This window comes from Danio aesculapii, chromosome 21, assembly GCF_903798145.1.
Source record: "Danio aesculapii chromosome 21, fDanAes4.1, whole genome shotgun sequence".
In the NCBI taxonomy this organism is placed as follows: Eukaryota; Metazoa; Chordata; class Actinopteri; order Cypriniformes; family Danionidae; genus Danio; species Danio aesculapii.
The window spans coordinates 43,398,593-43,409,452 of NC_079455.1; positions in this window are offsets into that span (position 1 = coordinate 43,398,593).

Here is a 10,860-nt window from a genome sequence, read left to right on the forward strand (position 1 = left end):
CACACACACACACACACACACACACACACACACACACACACACACTTCAGCACGTACACAATACAAATACACACACTTCAGCACGTACAGACACAGTTTCTTTTGTATGGTGCTCTGCAAACGCAAGGTGTAAACAGACCATGTCAGAAAAGCACAATGATCCATAAAATCTGAATCATAGCACAATTAACATCTGAACTCAAACTATTAGGAGTTTTCTTAGTGTGTTTTGGTGTCAGGACAAACAGAGGCAGTGTTTATACAGAGATGAGTTATGTTCTGTGATGGAGAACACGAGTAGTATAAGAAACAGCCGCTATATTACATTTACACTTCAAAATATATCATGATTTCTCAACTAAATTTATTATTTTATTAATATATATTGTTTTAAATTTAATGTATAAATTCAACATTTATTCTGCAGTAAAATCTACTTAATACAGGCCATTTTATTTACAACATTTTAATTGAACTATTAATTTATTAATATAGTAAATTATAGAATAGTAAATATATAATTACAATAACAGGTATAGGTTTAATAATGTATATTAAAAATGTTACACACCAAATAAATTTGTTTATTTTAACCCAGTGTTTGGTCAAAAATTAGTGCTGTCAAGTAGTGACGTGACGTTGTGCGCAGAGGCTTCGAAGCATGTATCAAAAAAAATGATACATTTCGCAGTGAAGCGGTGTGCCGGAGCTTGATTCGTTTTGCCATCACCACGGGATCAGTGACGTCCGAAGCTTCGCTTTCATGACTGCTTCGAATTTTGATTCAAAGGTTTAAACACCCCCATGGGTTAGTAAAGTGTACAGAGAGAAATTAGACGTCGATTACATACATTTCTACTGTTTCAAAGCACTGCACCGGTCCCACACATCAGTAATTAAACTAAAATACAATTGTCATTTATAGTAGAAAGGTTTTGAACCATACTAAAGTGTATTAGCGTATTTTTTATATATATATTTAAAGAAATATATTTAAAGAAAACCATTGCATATCGTTGTATAGTGTTTAACGGAGACCAGTTGGCAAGCGCAGCGTGAAAGCTTCATTTATGGCCCGTTTCCACTGAGTGGTACGGTACGCTTTTATGGCCGTTTCCACTGTCAAAATGCATACCGAACCAAACCGTACCACTTTTTCGGCACCCTTTCGAAAGGGTACCAAACACAAGAAAGGGTACCAAAAGGCAGAGCCACACGCGCAGCTGAACGCTATTGGTTTACAGAGATACGTCATTCGCTCGCGCAACAAGCCAGATTGAAAACAAAAAGCCCGCCATGTTTAAAATACACAGCGAGAGATTATAGCGGAATTATAAATACATATAGTAACGAGCCATGGTTGACCCGGGCTCAAACAAACCTTGTCGTCTTCCTGATAAACAGCCACAAAGCCATGGAGTAGAGCAGATTTACCCTGTAGTTTTTTTTTAGCCAGTCTGAGGCGCGAGCGGTTTCGCTTTCTTGCTAGCGCTCACGCGCGTCTAACATTAGATCTAAAATAAACTTCTTGAGCTGATGATAATAACCTGCGCTTGATTATTGACGTGCTTTTAAAACCCGATCCTGTCAGACACTGACAAATGCGAGAGTGAAGCGTGAAGAAACAAAGGAGAAGCCGGAAAAGAGGAGCACATTATTTTTCAGCAAACATGAACAAAATGCCTTGTTTAACTATTATCTTCACCTTTTGGACTAATATGAACTGGGAATGACGGAATTACTGTCTAACAGAGGCTACATGTGCTGCTGAAGATTACAGACACAGATGAGAGGTTTTCACTGACTGTGGGCTATAATTTGTGTTGTTTTGAACCTAAATACTGACAATGTCTGCTATATGTAGTTGGTAACATATCGGAGACTGTAAGGGGCTGTATGTGTTTATATATGTTCATTTATTTAATATAATTACAGACGTTACAGTAGGCTGTTTCACACGGTCATTGATCTGCAGTTATAATCAACTCATGTTCAAAGAAAAGTTAGTAATAAACATTTCTACACAAGTATTTGTGTGTAAAGCATCTGTTTTGTGAGAAGTACTTATATGATATGCAAGTGACCCGTACAGCTTTATTGTAGACATTTCCTCGAGCTAGAATGACGTCGACTGAAACTTTGTCATACACCACGCCCACCAAAAGGGTACCCTTGTTAGTGGAAATGCAATTTTGATAAAGGTGACCCGTACCAAATCGAACCGTACCAGTCAGTGGAAACGAGCCATCACAGAGCTTCCTCCTTTGTGTTTTCGCCCACCATGCCAGAATTGCTGGTTCGATCCCCGCTTGGAACAAGTGGGTGGGTGAATGACTAGTTGGAATAAGATAAAATGTAAACACTTTTGAATACCTTGAATTTTGCTACAGTCAGTCATCTGTGGTGTAATGTAATATACCTTGTGTAAAATCTACAGAAATTGAGTTATTTGTTTTTATTACTGTTGTATTACTTCATGAATGAGTTGGTCAGTTGTGAACATTTGACATTGCAACACAGTGCTTTCCCACACTTTAACCAGAAGAGGTCCTCATCGAGCTCTGATTTAGAAAGCTTTGAGTAACGAACCTTTTTCCGATACAATTGAGTCGAGCGCTTCACTGGTTCAGTAAGCTTCATTTCAACATCGCTACCGTCAAGTGATTAATCGTTGTTAAATCACATCCAAAATTTCTAAATATATTTATGTATATAGATGTACACATGACTAAATTGTATAAATAAATAAGTCACAGTAGCACTTATTCAGTCACGCTCATGAAACAAGGATTTTCATAAAACATTTTTATCACCGATCACTTACCCTTAGGAACTGGACCATTCAGGTCAGACAAAGAGTTGTGATAAAACAATAGCGAACACTGAACTGCAGAACTCGGGGGTATAAATACTCTACATGATTAAACTGACTAGAAACAGCGGTGAGACACAGGTGGAACTAATAAACACTAACAAACGCGGGAAAGCAGGACAAAGGAGTCACATGACCAAACACAAGCACATGGAGCACAAGACATAATAATATTTTAATATTTAGCTAATCGTGACATTCGACCTGTGCAAATGATAAATAAATATATGTGTAAGCTCAGTGTAAACATGTGGGAAAAATCTGGTATATTTTTGTATTTGATGTACAGTATGTGTGTATTCATACATACATAAATATACACAGTAAACATTATGTAAATACACATATTTATCTTTGATGCGATTTATCACAATAATTGTTTGACAGCTCTACTAAAAATATTATTTGAGTTAAAAAATGTCATTGAAATTTAATTTTAAATTTAGTATCCCAACAGTTGGGTTGGTCTATATCAGGGGTGCTCCACCCTGTTCCTGGAGATCTACCTTCCTGCAGATTTCAGTTGCACTTGCAACCCATATTAAACACACCAGTCTGTAATTACCAAGTGCTGTTCAGGTTATATATATATATATATATATATATATATATATATATATATATATATATATATATATATATATATATATGCAATTGTTTATTTAACTGCTATTAAATTAATATTAATAATTAATCCTCTCTTTATAGTTTATTAAGTTGTAGGCCTGTAGCCAAGGGGGGTTCGGGTGGTTCGAAATACCAAAAGTTGGATTATTATTATTATTTTTGAATTTTTCTTATTGTTCAAATGGCCAAATTATGACAGAGAAAAGTTGAATGTTCTGGCCAGTTTGTTAATTAAAATTTTTTCTTCAGTTTTTAATTTAAAACAAGTTTGAACAGATAAAAAAAAAAAAAAATGTAATGATAGATGGAAATAAATTTGTATTTTAAAAATAAGTATCTTTTCATATTTTTTAATAAAAACTTTCATTATTTATATAACACTGTAATATAAAACTTACAGTTTAAATGCACATTTGTAAATAAACACTTAAAATAGTAAAATACTACGGTAAGCAATTTGACAATGGTTGAAAAAAATTTTGGTATATCAAAAAGTGTGGATATGATAACCATCCGACAAGATAACCCAGCAAAAATTAAAACAAAAATTAAGTTCTTAAAATGTCAGTAAAAAGCAATATTTATACCTCATAATTAAATAGAAAATGAGGCGAATAACTGCAAAAAGGTTTAGTTTTTCTGAAAACAAATGAGCACCCCTTTCAATAAGCTGGCTAATGGGCCTGATAGTGTAATGTTAAAACAATGTTTATTAACTGATAAAGAGAGAGTTTAATAAAGACTTCAGTTTATTTTAACCATAGTGCAAACATAACATGTCTCATATATCAGTATTATGCCTATACACAAGCTGTATTTTTTCTGACAAATTGTTTCAACTGAAATTGGGCATGTTACTCTGAGAGATTAGGAGAACTGATGGGATCATATACTTTAGCTGTTTATTCTGCAGTTAGTTTTCAGGGCATATTATTCAGACTATATCAGTCTGCTTTAACGATAGACTGTGCATTAAAGCCCAGGAAAACACGAGCATTAACGCCATTATCATGATGGACTCATTCAGTAGCGAACTTGCGTTTAGCCTATGTGACTTACACTTTCGTTGTAAAAAGCACCTAATATCCACCTTTTTTGCTGCCACCATCGTCGCTTGTGTGCGTCACCCAACACACCTCATTCCTGCACAGGGGAAAAAACAATCCACTGCTTTTGGTGCTGCTTGTATTTAGATTAGATTAGATTAGATTCAATTTATTGTCATCACACATGTACAAGTACAAGGCAACGAAATGCAGGTAAATGGAACCCCCCGACCGTGCACAGACATCACAACTCCAGGGAAGACAGGTCACGGGAGGTGGAACAGGAAATAAAATAGTCAGGAAAAAGAGGCAAAAAAAAAGTCCCTCTCACCTTGCTCTTAAGTTAGAGCACCGTGAGATCAGGGATAAGAAAAAGCCCCAGCAATCTAGCACAAAAACACACCGACAAGACATAACATTGCCACAGGGGATGGGAACAGGGGGTGTGGAAATAGTCCGGTAAGGGCGGGCAGCCATCAGGTCCTGCAGCCATGGAGGCGCTGGTCGCAGACCTGCTCACCCCCTCCAGTGGGTGAAAGCATACGAAGGCGTTGGATTGGGGCCAGGAAGTGTCGTGCTATGTATCTGTGTGTGTGTGTGCGTAAGCCTGTATAGTCCAACAGGTGTCCTTGACGGGGAGCAGGAATTTCAGAGCGTCTCCTTATCTTGCTATCCGGGAGAAGTTGTTTTCCTCCAGCCGAGGCCGTCTGGCAGGAGAAAAGAAAACACAGGGAAGCCGAAAGAGTGGAAAGATACTTCAACTTTAGGTCAATACCTGCCAATTTCACAGATATTTAATGTCCATCACATGTCTCCAGATCTGGCCAAATTTTGTTGCAAAGCTGCTAACTTCACCCCGATGTTTTCCAGTTTGCGATCTAATATTGCAGTCTGATTATTAGCAAGCCTGCCCATCAGCGCTTCAATCAAGCCGGCCAGCCTGGTGGGGTTTTGAGCAGCACTGACCGCTTTCATCATTCGTCGATACGCCAGGGCCCCGCATAAGCCCATCAGCAGAAACCCTGTTATCAAAGTTCCGAATAGGTAAATGTCTTCAATATCCTCCAGAGACAGAGCAGCCAGGCACAGGACGCGCCACTTCTCCCACCCGTCCATCACGTATCCAGCTGCAAACGTCCCCGCAGGACATGTGGGCTCTCCCGAGCCCAAACTTCTCGTCGAGAAGATGGTGTCAATCGCATTCAGAGACCAGTTGATCAAATCCATAATTCCTTATTTGTTTGGATAGCAGGGCACGGAGAGTCTCAGAGATAGAATAAGACAAAGACAAGAGGAGCTAGCGAGGAGAGATATGGGACGGAGAGGGAAAAAGTGCGACCGCCTTCGCCGAGAGCCAAAGAAGAATTCTTTCCATAGGCAGCCACAGCCTCTCACATGATAGCAGGGAAAGGCCAGCCTGATCTTACGAGAAAACGTAAGTATGTTACGTTTTGTCAGTTTAGTGGCTAATTCAATTCAGAGTTCAGCCAAATGAAATTGTACGATTTTAAAAAGGAGGTGTGGCACCTAACCCCGCCCCTAAACCCAACCATCATTGGTTGATGAGCAAATCATACTAAAGCTGCGGTCACACTTGACTTATCCTTCCATAGACTTCAATTCATACGCACGCGAATGCGTCAGACCGGAAACGCGGGGTCATGCGTCAAGTTTCGCAGGTTGCTGCGGTGCAAAGTTCAAGCTGGGTGAACTCTAACCTGCAAAATCGCATCACTTGACTGCGTGAGACCAATGGAGGATCAAAACAGGACCTCTCTGGACAGAAATCTAAAACATGGAGCAATCGCTTGCTTTATTAAATGTCTAACCATCTTGTTTAATCCCGCCCCTTTTCGCAGCGCCGCACGACAGAATTTCGCACACACAAAGCCCAATGTGACCGCAGCTTAAATTGTACGAATTAGATCGTACGAATTCGTACGAATTAGCCACTAAATCAAAGTTACGAATTGCCGTGAGATTGTGTTGCGAAAGGCACAGCCAATCAAAATGTCCATATGCGTTTTGGGGGCGGGAGGACTCGAAGAGAGAACGTAATTTCAACCTGGCTGTCTAGGTTAATGTTGACAGCACGATATTTTAAAAAGTGGATTAAATTATTGGTGGGGACATTTCTATGGTCGTGGATATTGGTGGGGACGCGTCACCTCCATTCACCCTAAATCTACGCCCCTGAACTGAAACATTTCATTTAGCATTAAAACAAACAAACAAAAAAAGGTTACGTCAAATTATAAATGACAATCTCTGTTAATAGCAATCGCCCCAACCCTCTTTATCATTCTCAATCTCTTCTCTGATGAGACGGTGGGCCAAATCAAAGGTTACAATGGGCCAATTTTGACCCGCAGGCCCTACTTTGGGCATCTTAGGTATATATGCTTCTTTTGTCTCAATACTGATGGACTCAAAGCACAAATACTGCAGGATTCTTTCAATTCTGGCCTCAGATGTGAACAGCAGTCGACAAGAGAAAAGTGTGTGTCTTCAGACACATTAAATCTATATGATTCCTCTAGGACGCTGAAACAGACGAAGCGGCAGAATCAGCTTCAGTGTGTCCACCATTGAGAATTAATCTCAGGCTGTTTTTCTCTGCACTCAGACTGAAGAAACGAGCAGGCCGATTTCTGCAGTCAGCAAATCCTCATGACAAACTCATCATCCCACAGAGAGAGAAACACACCATTACACACAGCAGAGATTACTACAGAAAAATGAGGATGAATTTAGCATGAAGGAAGAGGTAAGACTTGAAAAAAATCTGATCAAGATCAGTGTTGGGGAGTGAAAGTAAAGTAAATAGCTTAGAATGACCAAGAGGCGACACTCAATAGAACGTTCCATTGCAACAGCAGCGCCCAGCAACAGCCCCGGATTCCGCCATTTTGGAGTGAAAGCGATCGGCTGTCCATTGGATCTTATTGCTGTCGCGATGGCAATCAGCTGCTTTGTTTTTTATTTATTTATTTATTTAAAAAGCGCATTAAAGCTGAGATACAACCTGAAAGTCGACAATACAACACTTACAATGACAATCATCAGCACTTTTAATAGTTTATTTTACAGACTTATAATATGCTGTTCATCTATTGGAATTTTCATTCCAAAATGGCCGCCGCGCCATCTAATGGCTGTTTTCCAAATCGCACTAGAGTGTCGCCTCTTGGTGATTCTATGCTCTTTGGTGAAATTAATGCAATATAATATTTAATTACTTTTTATAGACCTTTTTCCTGGCTGCTGCATGGAGGGCGCCATAGCCACCAGCGTCTTCCGGTAGAATGTTTAAAACTTCCATTTGCAGCGTTTACAACAGGTAATTTGCACTCGAAACTGGGTTTTAATAGTGTTTTAAGTGAACTTTGAAAGGTGTGTGTTAAAGCCGTTATAATCTGTCAGATGTGGTTCAAGCGCGAGAGAAAAACGTTCTCCAAGTTCACGTGTCTGCCGTTAGAAATACAGTGTGTGTGTGTGTGTGTGTGTGTGTGTGTGTGTGTTCCCGACCTGTCAGCTATTAGCTCAGCGGCTCATCAATGCACGCGCACACACACACAATACTTTACAGCATTATAGACCTTTTTCTTAGAACGCAAAATTACCCATTAGAGCTGTCAACGTAAAGGTTTTTATCTTCCTTTAAATGTTTTGTTGTTTTTGTGGAAAGATATTTTGGTTATGAATCATTTTATAAGTTATTAATGCTGTTGGGAAATTATTGTATTCGAAATTGGATAAAAGTGACACCTACAGGTGATACAGAGGTAGTTTTAGTTTACTGTCACGTGATCTTGTAAGGCGTGTGATTATCAGTTAAACGGGAAGTTAATATGAGCAGTTATCACGAGCAGCGATATGCTTTTGTGAAGAAGAAAAGGAACTTTGTATGGTGTCGTGGCACACCTTTAGTGCAAATCCTTATATACCACCTTTTGCAGCTTCTATTCCAACAACCAGTATTTGAAAAAAACGTGAGTAAGACCGAATCTTCTTTTAAAAAAGGTTTACTAAAGAAATGCAACAAAAATACAAAGTAACAATAGAATCAATATAACTCGGCATAGCTCGGTCAAAAAACTGTGTTGCTTCCAACATCCATAACTGCAATCTGCCTTAAACGTTTGAACTAACGACCTCAAGACGTATTACTGTCGGAAGCCAAAATACCAAAGTAAAGGTTTTTAAATTGTATCAATTATTAAATTATGCATTTTAGACAATACAATCACAATGAATTCTTAATATATTTAAATATCAATTTTCGTCATGCTTTAACCTTTTTAACTAAATTATTATCACAAATGAATTATGCATAACTGGCTCTTACATATGGTTTTATATAAAAGAAGAACAAACTGAAAACATCTTAATGACTCTTGAACTTTGATTAGAAGATGCACAAGGTATGTTGTTGTTTTTTTTGTTTGTTTGTGTTCTACCAGCTGATTTGGGAAGTTTAAAACAGTGTATATTAATGCTGGTTCGATAAAAAACAAGTTAAGTTAAACTGCTGTAAGGAAAAGCAAACATTGACGTTATGTATGTGATTGTTTTTATTTGTTTAAGTTTTTTACGGTGTCATCGTATGTCAAGATATTGTGTCCAATGGGTGTCACGCTGTTCCACCGTTGTTAAAATAACCTGAAGATGTCATGATGATGACGATGATAGCCATGAAGACATTAAACTTTGAGACATCAGTTGAAGCGTGATTCTTTTAATCAGAAGAAAACATTCAGGAGCCGTTACACCCATTATGCTTTGCGTGTATGCGCAAGGAGAATGCTAAGAACTTCCAGTCGGCAGCTGATGCGTATAAACATTTGGACAGCTTTGAAACAATGTTTTTTTTTATTTTTATAAATATTTTTTGGGGGGCTTTCACCTTTATTATTAGGACAGTGAAGATGTACAGACAGGAACGTGTGGGGAGCAGTGATGGAGGAGGGATCGGCAAAGGTCCTCGAGCCGGGAATCGAACTCGGGTCGCCCGAGGTATGGTTTTAATCTTTTTTATTTGCTTTTAACGTCTTTGAACTAATACTGTTGTCGATCAGCGCCACCTCCTGGACTGATCATTTAAAAAATGTGATCGAAATGTGATAGAAAACATCTGCTGCGAGGTATTTTTCCCTCGTTGTCAGACGGCATCTTGTGCCGTTAAAATGAAGCATCGTCATTGCTAAAGTGAATATTTTCTCTTCTTTTCAAATATATAACCAACCCGAACACATGTAGTTCACCAAAATGTCTGACACACACACACACACGTAGCCTGTACTGTCCCACTAACACATTGATTGAATAAATGTCTCAAAGTGAAAATAAAGTGCCGTTTTGCAATGTTAGAATAACACAAACCGTGGTAAATACTACACAACACAACACTAACTAAATGAAACTGCTCCCGATTAGAATCAACGAGCAAATCAGCCAGAATGGTATCAGTAGCAGACTTTTACTGGTAATTTTTGGAAATTGCATGGCTTAAATACCTGCTAGTTTCATTCCAGTAATATGGCCTGCTCTAATGCAGCGAGATATTGTTTGTTTGTGTGTGTGTGTACGTGTTTTTGTGACATGTCAGGACACAAATCTGTATAATGACATACTGTAGGTATGACACAGGTATTACAAAAAGGAGGTGAAACATGAGGACATTGCTGACGTCCCCATTTCTCAAAAGGCTTATAAATCCCACAGGATGAGTTTAATCAGAGAGTAAAGCTGCACACTGTCTCCTGTGATGGTTGGGTTTAGGGGTAGGGTGGGGTTAGGGCAATACAATATACGGTTTGGACAGTATAAAATGAATGGAAACCTATGTAATGTACCCACTTTTCGTGTGTGCGTGTGTGTGTGTGTGTGTGTGTGTGTGTGTGCATTGAAGAGCTGCGAAGTACAGTATAACAGCTGACAGGTCGGGAACACTGATGCTGTATTTCAGCATCTGATTTGACGGCAGTGAATTAGGAGAACGCTTGTCTCTCGCGCTTGAACCGCATCTGACAGAAGCATAACGGCTTTAACACACACCTTTCAAAATCAAAGTTGTGGATCACAAAAACACTGCGCAAGCCACTCAAAACGGTATTGATAACCATTTTCAGATCAAGATTTACCAGTTGTAAACGCTGTAAACGGAAGTTCTTCGAATTCTAGCGGAAAACGCTGGTCAATATGGCGGCCTCCATGCAGCGATGAAGAAAAAGGTCTGTAGAGCAAACCAGATTACTGGCATGAAACTTAACAGGTATGCAAGACATGCGATTTACAAAAATGACCAATAAAAGC